The sequence below is a fragment of the Ochotona princeps genome, chromosome 6, assembly GCF_030435755.1.
Source record: "Ochotona princeps isolate mOchPri1 chromosome 6, mOchPri1.hap1, whole genome shotgun sequence".
Classification (NCBI taxonomy): Eukaryota; Metazoa; Chordata; class Mammalia; order Lagomorpha; family Ochotonidae; genus Ochotona; species Ochotona princeps.
The window spans coordinates 47,545,441-47,561,365 of NC_080837.1; the positions used below are offsets into that span (position 1 = coordinate 47,545,441).

General features: G+C 42.4%; 1 protein-coding gene across 2 annotated transcripts in view; it reads left to right on the top strand.

The window, feature by feature from the left end:
• The window catches only part of LOC101522868 (dehydrogenase/reductase SDR family member 4), a 297,343-nt gene that overhangs the window by 104,519 nt on the left and 176,899 nt on the right, over positions 1-15,925 (top strand). The window lies entirely within an intron of this gene.

Below are 15,925 nucleotides of genomic sequence, written 5' to 3' on the forward strand. Positions count from 1 at the left end.
TCATTTCTGACTCAGTGAACTTCAGCAACATGGCATTCTACAAGTTCCACCCAGGACAGGTCTGGGTAACCCTCAGATCTGACAGCCAGCAGATCAAGAATTCTAGTAGTGGTACATCAGGTGCCATTTTGTACACTGTGGCAATAGCTTTAGAACTGCAGGGACAACAGTGAACTGCGCCATGTGCTGAGCTCGAGAGAACTCACTGAGTTCCGTGGATTGCACTGGTCCCGCAGGAAAATAATACCGACTATGGCATCATATGGGTCAAAATAGGTCCGTGTGGTACCCAGACCTAACGTCCCACAGGTTCCAGCAAGATCAGGGCCACCAACTACCTAATTATATAGGACACCTGGTGTCTCTCTAATCCTGGGACCTGATCCAACCGGAAGTGGGAGAAAGGTGGCAGAGACAATGGTGTAGCATCAGCATTGTATTATAGGAGGTGAAGCCTGTTGAGCCAGTAGCTGGGGCTGTGGAGACCAGAGTGGAAATCTAACATAAGAACTCAGACCTGGAACTCTAGAGGTTGTGGCACAAGTGGCTGCAACCAAAAAGTTGTGTACCAACAGCAACAACTAAAATCGCATTGTAGACCTGTGGATGACACAGCTTAGAAACCTGCCCCAAGCAGAAAACTCTGCTAACCAGAAGTACAATGATCAAGAGCAAAAGAAGAGACAAAGGCACAATGAAGATTACTGAAAACTCCCCTGCAAAGGAGCAAAACCCTATGCCAACCTCAGAGTTCACTGAGGGAGACATCAAGAAAATGGGGCACACAGAATCCATAAGACTCATTTTAAAGATTGTGATCAAAAATGAGAAGCTCATGCAAGTTTTCAAAGAATTTAAGGAAGCAATAAAGCAAATCAAGGCTAGGATATAAGGAATTAACAACACAGGAGAGCAAATTAAAAGTACAGTGGAGAGTCTCCAAAAGAGAATGAAGCAAGCAGAAGAAAGAATCTCAGAATTGGAAGATATTTCCTGTCACCAGGGGGAAGCAAACAAAAAGCTGGAAGCAGAGCTGGATCAGGCCAAAAAAAGTATTCAAGAATTGAAAGACACTATTAAGAGGCCAAATATAAGAGTTATGGGAGTCCCAGAAGGTGCAGAAAGAGAAGCTGAGTTTGCAAATGTATTTAATGAAATAATGAAGGAAAATTTCCCTAATCTGGAGAAAGAATTAGGAAACAAGATCCAGGAAGGGCACAGAACTCCCAACAGGCTTGATCAAAAGTGATCGATCTTCACCAAGACACATGATCATCAAGCTCTCTTCAATTGAACATCAGGAAAAGATCCTTAAATGTGCACATGAAAAAAATCAATTGACATATAAAGGAATGCCAATTAAACTCACAGGAGATCTCTCACAGGAAACTCTACAGGCAAGAAGAGAATGGAGTGACATATGCCAGATTCTAAAAGAAAAAATTATATATATATAGCAGCTAAACAAAAAATATATATAAACAAAAAATGGCTTTCTTCCCACAATGCCCTGGTCTTCACATTCCCTAATCAATCATAGGTCAACCTGACCCTGGGCTCCCACAGAATGAGCATTGAAAACACTAGGGTTGGTTTTGGGGCCAGGCTGACTTAAATCATGACACAGCCTTTTTTTCTAAAATTGAGGTTAAAATTTTCAGGTAATTTAGATCACAGCCAAAAGACTAGCTCAATTCAAGCAAAACTGACCAAATGTATAGTTGGTTCAAAATCCCTAAATGTAAGAAATACATTTTATTCAACTTTTGCTTGTACACTTCTAGCAGTTTTTGTTTCAAAAACAGAATTTTTATTTAAAGGAGGTTAAATTCTTTTCAATAAAGGGTAAATAAAGGGTATATTTTTAAAACATTTATTTATTATTTTTATTGGAATGTCAGATTTAAAGAGAGAAGGAGAGACAAAGATCTTCCCTCTGGTGGTTCACCCCCCAGGTGGTCACAATGGCCAGAGCTAAGCCAATCAGAAGCCAGGAGCTTCTTTCGGGTCTCCCATGCAGGTTCAGGGTCATAAGGTTTTAGGCCAACCTCTACTGCCTTCCCAGGCCACAAGCAAGGAGCTGGAAGGAAACTGGACCAGCCAGGACATGAACCAGCACCCACAAGGAATCTCTGACACATGCAAGGTGAGGATTTAGCCACTAGGCTATCGTGCCAGGGCCAAAGAGTAGATTTGTTTATTTATTTATTTGAAATGCAGAGCTACAGAGAGAAGGGGAGAGATCTTGGAAAGAGCTTCTACCTACTAGTACACTCCTCAAAAGGGTACATCAGCCAAATCTGGACCAGAAGGAAGCTAGGAACTCCATCCAGGTGTCTCACCTGGGTATAGGCACCCCAAGCACTTGGGTCATCTTCTGTGGCTTTCTGAGGCACGTTAGCAGGGTATTGAATGAGAAGTAGAACCTTGAACAGCCACTTTCATGTTAGATGTTGGCATTACAAGCAGTGAGTTAATCTGATCTTCCTAATCAGCCCAAAGAGTAAATTTTTTTCCCACTCTTTTATTATTATTATTATTTTATGATACAGTTTCATAGGCTCTGGGATTTCCCTTACCACTTCCCAAATTCCCGCCTCCCCAATGAATTCCCCTATATTATTACAACAGTATAGTTCTTCATAAACAGTCACAAAGTCATCATTGTGGGCATGGGCAATGGCAGAGAGTCCAGCATTGTATTGTCAAGATATAGTAGGGCCTGGCAGCGTGGCCTAGAGGCTAAAGTCCTCGCCTTGAATGCCCCGGAATCCCATGTGGGCGCCAGTTCTGGTCCCGGCAGCTCCACTTCCCATCCAGCTCCCTGCTTGTGGCCTGGGAGGGCAGTCGAGGACGGCCCAATGCATTGGGACACTGCACCCGTGTGGGCGACCCGGAGGAGGTTCTTGGTTCCCAGCTTCGGATCGGCGCGCACCGGCAGTTGCGACTCACTTGGGGAGTGAATCATTGGATGGAAGATCTTCCTCTCTGTCTCTCCTCCTCTCTGTATATCTGACTTTGTAATAAAATAAATAAATCTTTAAAAAAGATATAGTAAACCGTTTCATTGCGAGTCCATCTTTAATCTGGAAATAGAGATGCATATTGTATTTTATCCTCACTTCTGCAAACGATAGTTTCTATTACGCAGTTATTATACATCCACTTAAATGAAAAGCCACAAAACAAAATCAACAACAGAAAGTAAAACAGAAATTTACAATGCCATGAAGTTAAATAACATGCTACTGAATGTCTAATGTGTTGGTGATGAAATGCAACAGAAAATTAAGAACCTGCTTGAAGAAAATGATGCTACTATATAACCTATGAGTCAGTGAAGAATTTACTATGAGGGGGAAAAACTGTTTTTGAAGAAATGAAAATAAACATCAAAATTGATGAGATATAGTTTCCGCTGATCTTTCTTGGTGAGATATGTCTTCTGTAGGTAACAAAGAGATGGGTTTTGGTTTTTGATTCAGTCTACTAACATATAACATTTAATTGATGAATTTAAGCCATTTACATTCAGGGTTAATAGAATTGGTGGTTACTTGGTCCTGTCACTTTAGTAATCGATTATTCATTGTTCAATTCAGTCCTCTGCTGTTATTTTACTGGGATGTTCCTCACATTTGCCTTTGGTTTTGGTGGGCGCTATTTTTCTTCTACGTTAAGAGAACATCCTTAAGTATCATTTGTAGGGCAGGTCTGGAAGAGGCGTATTCTCTGAGCTTTTCTTGACTGTGGAACAATTTTATTTCATTTTCAAAGACAAAGGGAAGCTTTACTGGCTATGTTATTCTGGGCTGACAATTTTCTCCTTTCAGAGTCTGGAATATGTCACCCCATTGTCTTCTGGCCTGTAGTGTTTCCTGTGAGTGGTCAGTTGTGAGTCTGATTGCTATTCCCCTATATGTCAACTGAATTTTTTTTCATGTGCACATTTAAGGAACTTTTCCTTATGTTTGACTGAAGAAAACTTGATTGTCATGTGTCATGGTGAAGATTGTTCTTGGTTAACTATGTTGAGAATTCTGTGTCCCTCATGTTTCCCATTACTTTTTCCAGATTAGTGAAGCTTTCCTTTATTATTTTGTTGAATAAAGCTTTAAACCCAGTTTCTCTTTCTGCATCTTCTGGAGCTCCCATAACTCATATTTGGCCTTCTAATAGTGTCCCTTAATTCTTGAATACTTTTCTTAGCTTGACTCAGTTCTTCTTCCAGCTTTTTGATTGTTTCCCCATTGTGACAAGAAATATCTTCCAATTCTGAGATTCTTTGTTCTGCTTCCTTCATCCTACTATGGAGACTTTCCACTGAATTTTTAATTCACTCTATTGCGCCCTTCATTTCCAATAATTATGCTTGATTTGTTTAGTGTTGCTATTTCGAGTGTGACATATTGCTTAAATTTCTGCATGTGCTTCTAGTTGTTGATAAGAAGTTTAATAAGTTTTTAAAGTTCTTTATCCCCCATTTTCTTGATGAATTCCTCAGTTAACTCTGAGTTTGGCGAAGACTTTTGTGCCTTTGCAAGGGGAGGCTTCAGTGATATTCATTGTACATCTGTCCCTTTTTGCTCTTGGTCATTTTACTTCTGGTTGGCAGATTCTTCTCCTTATGTGTCAGCCACAGATCTACAGTTTTATTTTACTTATTGTGGTTGGTACCAGCTTTTAGTTTTCAGTCACTTGTCCACTCCCTCCAGTGAGTTTCAGGTCTGGATAATCATGTTAGGCTTCTACCATGACCTCCACAGCCCCAACTCCTGCTTCTCCACTGGAACCTGCTGACTGTAAGGTTTGAGGGCCATCTGGACCTATTTTGACCTGTATGATGCCAAACTTGGTATTATTTTCCATGTGGGACAAGGTAATGAGCAGAAAGCAAGTTCACTTGAGCTCAGTGCATGCGCAGTTCACTGTTGTCTCTCCAGTCTCACAGCCTTTGCCACACTGTACAAAATGGCACCTGATGTGCCACTGGTAGAGTTCTGGATCTGCTGGCCATTAGGTCTGGGGCAGCCTGGACCTATTTGCGGTGGAACCTTGTAGGATGCCACGTTGGTGCAATATACTGAACCAGAAATGAGATCACTTCCAGCTCAGGTGCATGTGCAGTCCTGTCTCATAGCCTTTGCCTCCTACATGAGTTCTGATGTGCCTCTGGTGTAGTCTGGGCTGTAAAATCCACTGTTTTCCTGCACTACCTATTTGGGGTCTGCTCATCTGTCTGCTTTTGGTTGAATTAAACAAATCAGCAGTTCAGGCAGTTTTTTCCTGGGTTTACCTCTTGAGCATCAAATGAATTCCTCTTCTCACCTGGCTGTTGGTGGAGCTCTGGCTGCTGGGGGAGCTCAGATTGCCACTTGCTGACTGCCACTAGGTTATCTGGTCACTGCAACACCACACCATTGTCTTCACTGCTTTTCTGTGTCCGTCAGTCTCAGGTTTCCCCTCTACTGTCAGCCTGTCCTCTCTTATTTCCTGGAATGTGCCCTTCTGATTTACCCTGGATAATGATTTTCCATCTGTTAATCGTGTCCTTACTCTATTCTGCCATTTTTATTCTCTCCTTCAAAAAGTAAAGTTTTAAAAGTATTTTAGGTCAGATACTTGATTTAAAATAAGGCTGCTTATCATTACTAACTATAATTTTCAGGGTTGGGATTGGATATTGAACAACAAACATATTTTCTTAAACAAAATAGAGATATATGGTTCTGAAAACGTGTGCTTATTTGGGAGGAACATGGAACAAAACTCTTGATAGTGGAACGTTTTTGGAAAATCTGGGTCGTATGGTTGCACATTTCTGACAGGCTCTTCGTGCCATCTGCAGAATCCAAACGATTTGGGAATTGAAGCCTTCCTCTCTGGTTTGTGTTGGGTAAGGCCAAGCACCCCTGCTGCTCTGGGCTCAGGTGGGACTGAGAATGCTTTGTCTTCAGAGGCAAAACAAACAGGCCATTCTTTTCAGGACACATGAATACACTGTAAGTTAGCCTGCTATTTTTATAATTTTTAATTGGCAATGTTTTTGAACCCAATATCTGTAGTTACCAAGAAAATACAGCAATTCTTCAACATACGTGGATGTTACTATAGTTATCAAGAATTGAATTCATAGTAATTCTGATTAAATCACCAATTTATATTGAAAGCTAAATTAGTGCCAAGCACTGCAAATAATTTGGAGAAGTGAAAAACAGACCAAGTCCTTGCTCCCAGTATGCTAGGAAGACAGATGAATTGTTGCATCCAAAGGGGATATATGTGTTTCCGAGGGATGACTAGGTTGAGGAGGATAAGCACACAAGAGGACCACATCTCTTAGCCTCAGCAGCACAAGAGAAATTAGGAACTTCATACTCAGAAGCTAATCCAAAGAAAAATACAAGATTCTTGGCAAAGGAAAGAGCATGTACAAAACCACAAAGCATTAAAGAGCCTTGGTGCATGTCCCTGGGACTCAGACACAAAGAATAACAGTGAGAAATGCAGACAGACAGGCAGACAGAGGCAGACCAAGAAGTTCCCTGGTAGCAAGGCAGGGACACTAGACCCTCGTTGAAGACAAGAAGCCAATGAAGAATGTTTTTTGACTCTTCCTTTATGAACAGGATGATGTTTTGGGGCTCAACTTTATGCAAGGTACTCAGATTGGGGTCTTGGTTGTGTTCAGGCCTGTGGCCTGGTCTCCAATTCTGAACTACAACCTTTATATATGAAGACTCTCTAATTTATCACTGAGTCTCTGCCCTAAGTGTAGCACTGCTTTAGGTAGTGCTGATATGAACTGTATGAGAAAAAGTGAAGTGATTAGGATGGTACTCTGCTATAACAAAGAAACTCCCCAAACCACAGTGGCTTAATGCAAGGACCAGCCAACTATCACCAAGGAGGAGGAGGAAGGAGGAAGATGAGGCTTCCAGGGAGCGAGAATGGAGACAGAAGCTGCAGGGCGAGCTGGAGGACGAGTGGCAGGAGGTCATCGGGAGGTTTGAAGATGACGCTTCCCATGAGACCCAGGAACCAACCAGATTGAGACCTTGGAACTGGGCCGCGTGATGGGAGCTGTGACTGCTCTTTCTCAGGCCCCGAATCGCCACGCAGAAGCCCTCAAATGAGCCGAAGGAAAGGGCGAGACACTGGGGCGCAATCTTGGGGGCGGGCAGAAGGAAGGATCTGGTGCATGAGGAAGGAGGCAGATGCTCCGTGGAGAGGATATGGGGTGGAAGCGAAACCTGTCGGAGCCTTTTATCTGTAAACTTTTTATTGGAATTCAGCCATGTCCTTTTAATTATGTACTGTGGCTGCTGTCATCTGACAATGACAGAATTGAGCTGTTGCAACAGAGACCATATATCCTGAAATATATGAGTATTGATATCTGGCTCCTTATGGAAAAGGCTGACACCTGGCTTAACATGATAGAAAGATATTTCTCTTTTATGTACAGCCCAAATGAAGCCACAGAATTCTGTCCCTGGGATTATACAATGACTTAGGCTGCTGAAGGCTCTGCTTTCTTCATTGTGTCACTTCCCAGCTAACCCAGATCCAACATTTAGGACACCAAGAGGGGAGAAGTAGGCACATCATGTGAGAAGGTTTTATGGGCCAAGCTTAGAAGTTATAAGCAAAATTTCTATCTATATTCCCTCCTGCAGAATTCAGTCATGTGAACTTGTTGAGACACAAGGGACTCTAGGAAGTGTTAGTTGTGGCTGAGCTCCAGCCCTCCAGAAAAAAAAAATTGTACACTATGAAAAGGACTGTGAGTCTTTTACGGAATGCCATCTGTCTGCCAAAACACACTCCATGCATACAAAGCTTGAGCTTCTGCTAAAATGATCACAAGTGCACAAATAAAGTAGAACCTTCCTTCTAATAGGCTTAAATTCTGACAACTTAGCATCACAGTGATTATTGAGTTTGACACAATCTTTTGCAATAGAAGACCAGATGTTGTCTCTGCTATTCTTTAGTTAGACAGGTGTAGAAAAAACATCAGATATACGACTAATGAAAAATCATGTATTGCACCTCTATCATATGCTGTGCTAGGCTGTCTCAATCCAACATCTCTTTAAATGTGAGTTGCAGCTAGAGGAACTGACTGCCGACCATGTGGTTCTTTCCCCACCTTGCGTTCTCGCTCTCCTTCTCCCATTTCAATTCTAGTGCAGAGTGAGCCTGAAGAGAGGGAGGGCAGAGCCCAGAGTGGGGAAGGAAAGAGAAGTGGACCACTTCCCCTGATAGAAGCTTCTGGGGTGACAATGACTCAAGCTGTAGAGTAATGTTTTCATTAGGGTATTTTCACAGTTTTGGTTGCTATATTGGATTGACAAATCAATTACTGAAGTTGGGTGGTTCTTGTGAATGCCGGGGACTGGGAGGAAGAGGGATCATCTCGGGTCAGGTGGAAGGGCTGAAGCACGGAGTGGCATGGGGGTGACCAGCAACCATTTTTATGACATCATCCTCTGATTCCTATTTGTTTACTTTGGAAAGTAACATTTACGACCACCAAACTCTCCAGGATTAGACTAAGTAGAATGCATTATTAAACGCTTATGAGGGAGTTCACAAAACTTGGCAGGCTGAAGGCTAACCATTTCCACAGCAAGCACAACAATGACTTGATAAGGAAGCTACTCTGGGACCCAAATGTCCTAGTTTGCACTGAACTGAGTGTCAAGAGACCACAGCCAGTATCAGAGTTGTGTCGCTTAGAAACCCAACCTTGAGGCAGCCATTTCCTCTAAGAACCAGTTGCTGCTGCTGTCACAAATCAATAGAATAACGAACTTAAGCAACACCTGTTTGCTTCACTTCCAATAAAAGTGGGGCCCCTGAGGTGAAGCCAGGCATGTCTGCTTCTGCAAAGGAATCTTAACTGGCAAAACACACTGAGGCTAGTAAGGTGGGGACATATTCCAAACATAAGAATATTTTTCAAAATTCCCAGTTAGTCAGAAAGCAAGTCTTCATACAAATTTTAAAAAAATAAATGTACGCTGGCCTGGCGAAGTAGCCTAGAGGCTAAAGTCTTCATCTTGCACACACCAGGATCCCATGTGGGTGCTGGTCCTAATCTCAGCAGCCCGCTTCCCTTCTAGCTCCTTGCCTGTGGCCTTGGAAAGCAGCAGAGGACAGCCCATGGCCTTGGGATCCTGCACCCACGTGGGAGACCTGGAGGAGGCTCCAGATTCCTGGCTTTGGATCGGCACAGCTATGGCCATTGCAGCCACTTGGGAAGTGAATCATTGAATGAAAGTTCTTCCTCTCTGTCTCTCCTCGCTGTACATCCGACTTTCCCATAAAAATAAAATTAAGAAAATAAATGTATATCTGGCATAGAGATGAACATAGCATTATATGTTGGAGATGATATAATGCTGACTGACAATTCTAAATCCAACAACCAAGAACTTTGAACATGCTATTGAACTTCTGAGTACCTCATTCTGTTATCTCTTGGATAAAAGACTGGGGTGAGCAATGTTTAAAGTGCCATCTTCAGAAAGAAGCACAACATTATTGGCAGTTATTAAGTACCATCCAAACCAATTAGAACATGAGAATATGTGCATGCCCTTCCACAACTGGTGAGCATGAGAAGATGACCTGGGGGTAGATGCAGAAACATAAGTAACTTTATGAAGGGGAAATCTAATCTCAAAGAACACCACTGGGCACCAACTTACAAAGTGAATTCCAACTTGAATTTCTTGTTAAATTCCAGTTTGCACATTTTGAGTAGTATTAAGTTTGTGTGTGGGTCTATCTTTGTTGCCCTGTCTCTTCCACACCCTGCTGACTGAGATGGTAGTAGCTTGCTGATTTTGATCTGCTCATTAATCACCTGCACACCCCATCAGAATTCCAAGCTCCCTCACTCTCTTTCAATTATCAGAAAGTTTGCCCTGTTACATATTGTTAGGTGGTGTTACTCTGTGGATTGTGAGAAATTCCTGCTTAGATGATACAGTCATCTTCAAAAATTACCTTAAAGTACTATGCAGAATTCCTCAGGTGTGGAGGATAAGTGTCCCCTAAATGCCAGTGACAATCCAGAAAGGGCTAATGCTTCGATTTTGGTTTTACTTTTAAAATGAAGTCATCTGCAACTTTCCTGTTTCTAGAACAAGTCACGGGTGACAAGTGATGGTCTTTGACTTCTCTGGACAGGGTAGCAAGCTCATGTTTCTTGGATTGACGTTGTAAGTGACTTTCTAATACTTATTTCTCATCTTCTCTCAGGTACCATCAACCTCAAACTATAAGTATGGGTCTCAAGAAGAAAGTATAGGTGAGCAAGACACAAATGATGAAGATTCACTTTCTATGGTTAGCAGAAAATTCAATGTTTTGATTAAAGATAAGACGTTTAAGGTGTCAGCAGGAAAGACTAAGCCTCTGCCTGCAGCACTGGTATCCTATATAGGCACTGAATCGAGACCCAGCTTCACCACTTCCCATCTAGCTCTCTTCCTGTTGCCTGAGAAACATCAGAGGATGACCCAAGTGCTTGAGTTCCTTCACCACATCGCAGACCCAGCTGAAACTCCTGGCTCCTGGCTTCAGATTGGCTCAGTTCCAGCCACTGCAGCCTTTGGGGGAGTGAGCCAGTAGATGCATCATCATCATCATCATCATCATCATCATCATCATCATCTCTCTCTCTCTCTTTCTCTCCTCTCTGTAACTTCTTCCTTTCAAATAAAAATAAATAAAACAAGTTTTTTTTATTTATTTTTTATTACAAAGTCAGATATACAGAGAGGAGGAGAGACAGAGAGGAAGATCTTCCGTCCGATGATTCACTCCCCAAGTGAGCTGCAACAGGCCGGTGCGTGCCGATCTGATGCCGGGAACCAGGAACCTCTTCCGGGTCCCCCACGCGGGTGCAGGGTCCCAATGCATTGGGCCGTCCTTGACTGCTTTCCCAGGCCAGAAGCAGGGAGCTGGATGGGAAGTGGAGCTTCCGGGATTAGAACCAGCACCCATATGGGATCCCGGGGCATTCAAGGCGAGGACTTTAGCCGCTAGGCCACGCTGCCGGGCCCAAAAACAAGTTTTTTAAAATATGAAAAATCTTTTTTTCCTCATCAAAGTAGTTACCATCAAGTGTGGGAAGCAGTATAAAAGTAGCGAAAATATCGGGGGAGCCTCTTTGGAAGGTGGAAGCTCATTTTCAAAAATGAGCAAATTTAGAGGCAAGTGAAAATCTTAGAATTATAAGGACCAGCGGGTAGAGATGAACATTGCAAACAATCCTCCTTGATGAAAATATCTATAGTTACTTTATGTTCAAAGCATGTTGAAGGACTTGAAATATAACAGTCTCACTGAAGATCATGTCCACAGGGAGGTCATGGGAACCAGCAATCATAAGCCACATGGTTAACTACACTCATATTGTTCATAATTTTTCTGTGCTTCATTCAGATGAGAGGGTCTCTGTGTAAAAGAGTCGCTTCATGAAGTTGGAGTTTGCAAGGCATTGGCCAACTTATGTTTTGGAAGCATCAACAAATATAAGGTAAACAGAATCAAGAGCTAGTAATCCTCTGAAGTCACACTATTTTTTGAAAGAATTATCACATGACTCTAATATATATATGCTGTTGACAAGTGCTTAAACAGATTCCTGCAAAAAAAAAAATCTGTGATCTGGTTTTATAACATCTGTCTTCTGGTCACTCATTGAAGAAAGGCCAGTTCTGAAGCCTAGACACAGAAAATAAAAGCAGTTGTCATTCAACTTGAGAGAGAGGTAACAACGAGAAACAAGGATAAGCCCCTTCACACTCAATAGTGGCTATTAGGTTCTGAAGAATTTTTGTCACAAACCTCCTCTGGGATGAGACTCTGATATTCTACCCACAGTGGTCCCATCCTGGCTTCTATGTCAATCCCCACTAATGCAACAACTACATGGATAATCTGAGGCCCCACTTTGATGACTCCATGATACTTTTCACGTCTCCACTCCTCCAGGTTGAGGTTAGCTCTCTCACCACTTTCCTTTCCCTCCAGGTTGATTTAGCTCATCATCCAGGGCCTCTGTTTGCTCTCAGGCCTAATTTCTGAATGGATAACTTGCTCAGGAGCTACATATGGGAGCCATATTTTGAGCCCAAAGTAGGTAAATAAATCCTACTATCCATCGCTGGGTATCCTAGGTCAAAATCATGAAAATGATCAGGATAATCTTCAATCATGACCAACTCTATCTCATCAGGAAGGTCAGCTGTATACCATGGACACCTATGTATGCATGTGAATTTAATTCACACGCTGAGATTAACTTCCAGAATCTTCTTTGGTTCATCTCCTCATGTTAAGAACATATCTGACTCTATAAACAGCAAAGGCTTATTCATCTCAGTTTGGGAGGTTCAAGGTAAAAACCAAGCAGGTTTGGCCTCTATGAGAGTGGCAGTGGTAAAGTGTGGAACACAGTGGGGAAAGGATCACGAAGTGAACAGAGAATGAATGCATCTGATTCAGGACTTCATAACCAACACTGTCATAAAAACTGCCTTTCAGGAACATGTCCTCAGTGTCACATCTGATACATTCCACAGATAGTGTGAAGAATTCTGCGGACTGTAGCTAAGTGTGATAACTGAGCATTTAGCTGTAGTTGCTCTTCACCATCACTGCATAGTTTAGTTACCTATGTCATTCCCAATTTGAACTAATAGATGTGTCAATCAGTGTTCACTGAAATAGGTCCTCTCCAAAGCTATTAACAGATCAATGTAATTCACATCAAAATACCCATGTCATTCTTCACAATAGAGAAAACAACTCAGGATTTATTCACAAGCACAAAAGACCCCAAATAGCTGGAGCACTTGACAAAAAAATACATCAGGAGACATCATAGTACCAATCTCAATCATAGTACATACTACAGGGATATTATAACCAAGACAGTATGTCTGAGGCATAAAATTGATACATAGACCAATGGAATAGAACAGGTATCTCAGAAATAAATTCACACATCTACAGTCAATAAAGTGCTAAAAACATACACTGGAGAAAGGATGGCCTCTATGAGTAGTGCTGGTAAAACTGGATACTTATCACACGGTCAGAAGAATAATATTTGAGCCCTCTTTCACATTTTAAAAAAAATCAAAGTGGATTAAAGACCCACAAAAGTGCTACAAGAAAATATAAGAAAAATATTTTAAGACATTGTATAAACAATGCTTTTTAAAAATTTTTTTGGCTATGGTCTCTAAAAGCACAGACAACAAAAGCAAAAATAGACAAATGGAATTCTATCAAATTAATTATATTAAACTCCTACAGAACAAAGAAAACTTTCAACAGTGAAGAGTCAGTGGACAGAATGGAATGAAATATTTGCAAACCATTCATCTGACAAATAGCCAGGATATAAAAAAACCTCAATAAACCTTGGAAACAAATAATCCACTTTTAAAAACCGGCAATGGATCTGAACAGGCATTTCTCAGAATAAATACAAATGGCCAACTAATGCATGAAAAAATGCTCATCATCACTAGCCATGAGGGAAGAGCAAATGAAAACCATAAAGAGCTATCTAAGCCAGTCAGAATGATTCTACAATTTAAAAACTGCTTTCAAGAATGCATAGAGAAGGGAATTCTTATTCATTGGTATAGGAATATAAATTACTATAGCAACAATGGAGAACATTATGGATACCTCAAACAATTAAAAATGACACTACTATAAGATCTGTCTATCTCACTACTGGATATATATCCAAAGTAAATGAATATTCTGTATCAAATATGTTCCCACAGTCCCATGCTTATTGTGGTACAATTCATAACAACGAAGGAATGGAGTCAATCCAGGTGTCTGTTGGTAGATGAATGGACAAAGAAAATGAGGTATATATACACAATGGAATATTATTCATCTATAAAAAAGAAATTCTATCATTCGTAACAAAATGGATAGAACTAGAGAACATTAACTGAAATAAGCTGGTAACAGAAAACCCAGATGCTACAAGATCTATATCATAGGTGAAAGCTAATAAGTTTATGTTAAAGTAGAAGTCAGTAGAATAGGGTGGGAGTTAGGGAGCCTACCACAGCTGTGCACACTGCCAAATAAGGGCCACATCATGGCTGCACATCAAACTAGAGACAGGCTGAACAGGGGCTACTGTGGGTTATTTAAGGTGTGTAAAATTGTTGCTAAGGAGATGTGCAGAACAAGCCACTGCACCTGCATTTGAACAAGAGAGCTGAGATAGGTGGTGGAGTACATGGGGGAGGTCCAGGTTTAGCTGGGCAGGAGAGCTATGACTGGGGACTAGCCAGGTGAGGGTGCTTGGAGGATCTCCTGTGGCAGGGTTTTTGCACCTGACAGTGCACATGAGATTAGGGGATGGTGGCAAACCAGACCAGACTACAGCACCTGTCCTTGTACATGAGAGTTGGGTCAGGAGAGCCATCCTAGTAGGGCTTCTAGAGAGTTGCCCTGAATAAGTGAAGGAACCTGCCAGTGAGCACAATAGCCAGGTCTGGGGTTAGATCTGGACAGGCTGCTGCATTTGTAGGCATGCATGAAGGCTGGAATGGGAAAATGCAACTATTGCTACACATAAGAACCAGGTTTGGGGATGGGCATGGCAGGAGTCTGTATGGGCCCCCCTAATTAGGTAGCTATGTCCACTGGTACAAAGGATAGACAGGGCTGGGAGCAGGTAGAATCAGGCCTCAGCACTCACCAGAGTGTGCAGGAGCCAGGTCTTGGGTACAGCTAGGTGTGATTTAAGGGATCAGCCCAACTATTAGGTTATTGCACCTGCTGGCACCTGTAAGAGCTGGGTCTGGGTGTAGGTCAGGCCAGACTACAGCACCCACTGAAACACACAAGAATCAAATACAGAGAACTGCATAGTAGGAGTTCAAGGGGCTGCCTGGACTAGCCCACTTGTACCCATAATTGTGCATAAGAGCAAAGACCAGGGACTGGCTGCACCAGACAACTGTACCTGCCTGCACTCACTGGAACTGGGGCTACAGGCCAGACTGGTAGGGGCTCTATAGGGGACCCCACCACCACTGACCAGGCCAATACACCTGCAAATACATACAGGAGACAGTCTAGACCAGGCTGCAGTCTAGACCAGGCTGCAGCGCCCACTGAGGAGCACCAAGGCTGGGGACAGGCCAGGTATGGTGACTTAGTTAGGAGTGGAATATTCCTAAACTGCAGGAATATCCTAGATCAACAGGATCCCTAATCTTAGGGATGTCCCACAGACATGTGATCTGCCCATGGAGCATGTGTTACCTGATGAGGCCACCTCCATTACTGGCTCCAGAGCAGGAGTGATGAATACATTCAGATGCACATGAAAGACAATTGGTTTCTCTGATCTAACAGATCTCAAGTACCTCTTCAAAGGGTGGAAAGAAAAGCAAGAGACACAATACTCCAGGCCAAGTTCCATGAAAAGCATCCAGGTTTGTGGACACTCCGAGGCAGCCATGGACAACCAAGAGGCCTGAGAACTTCTACAGAGACAATAAGAAACAGTCCCTGGTAGGACAGATGGAATATGTCACCTCTTCTACAATGACCACTCAGGTCACACCCAGGACCCTAAGGCAGCATCAAGAGACCATCTCTGTCCCTCAACACTAATGTGGTCCAACAACAAGGAGCAGGATACCTTCTCCCTCCCACCCCACAACGTAGCAGACACAATTTTCTCAACCCCCTCTCCCACCTTGGCCCGCTCCAGCCCTATCCCATGGCCCAGATGGGTCTACAATCCCCTCAACTCTGTAATGAACATTAAAAATATAAATTTAAAAGGTCAGTAGAAAAGTAGTGACTAAAGGGGGAATATAAAGAGGTTGACTAGTGGGCACCAATGATA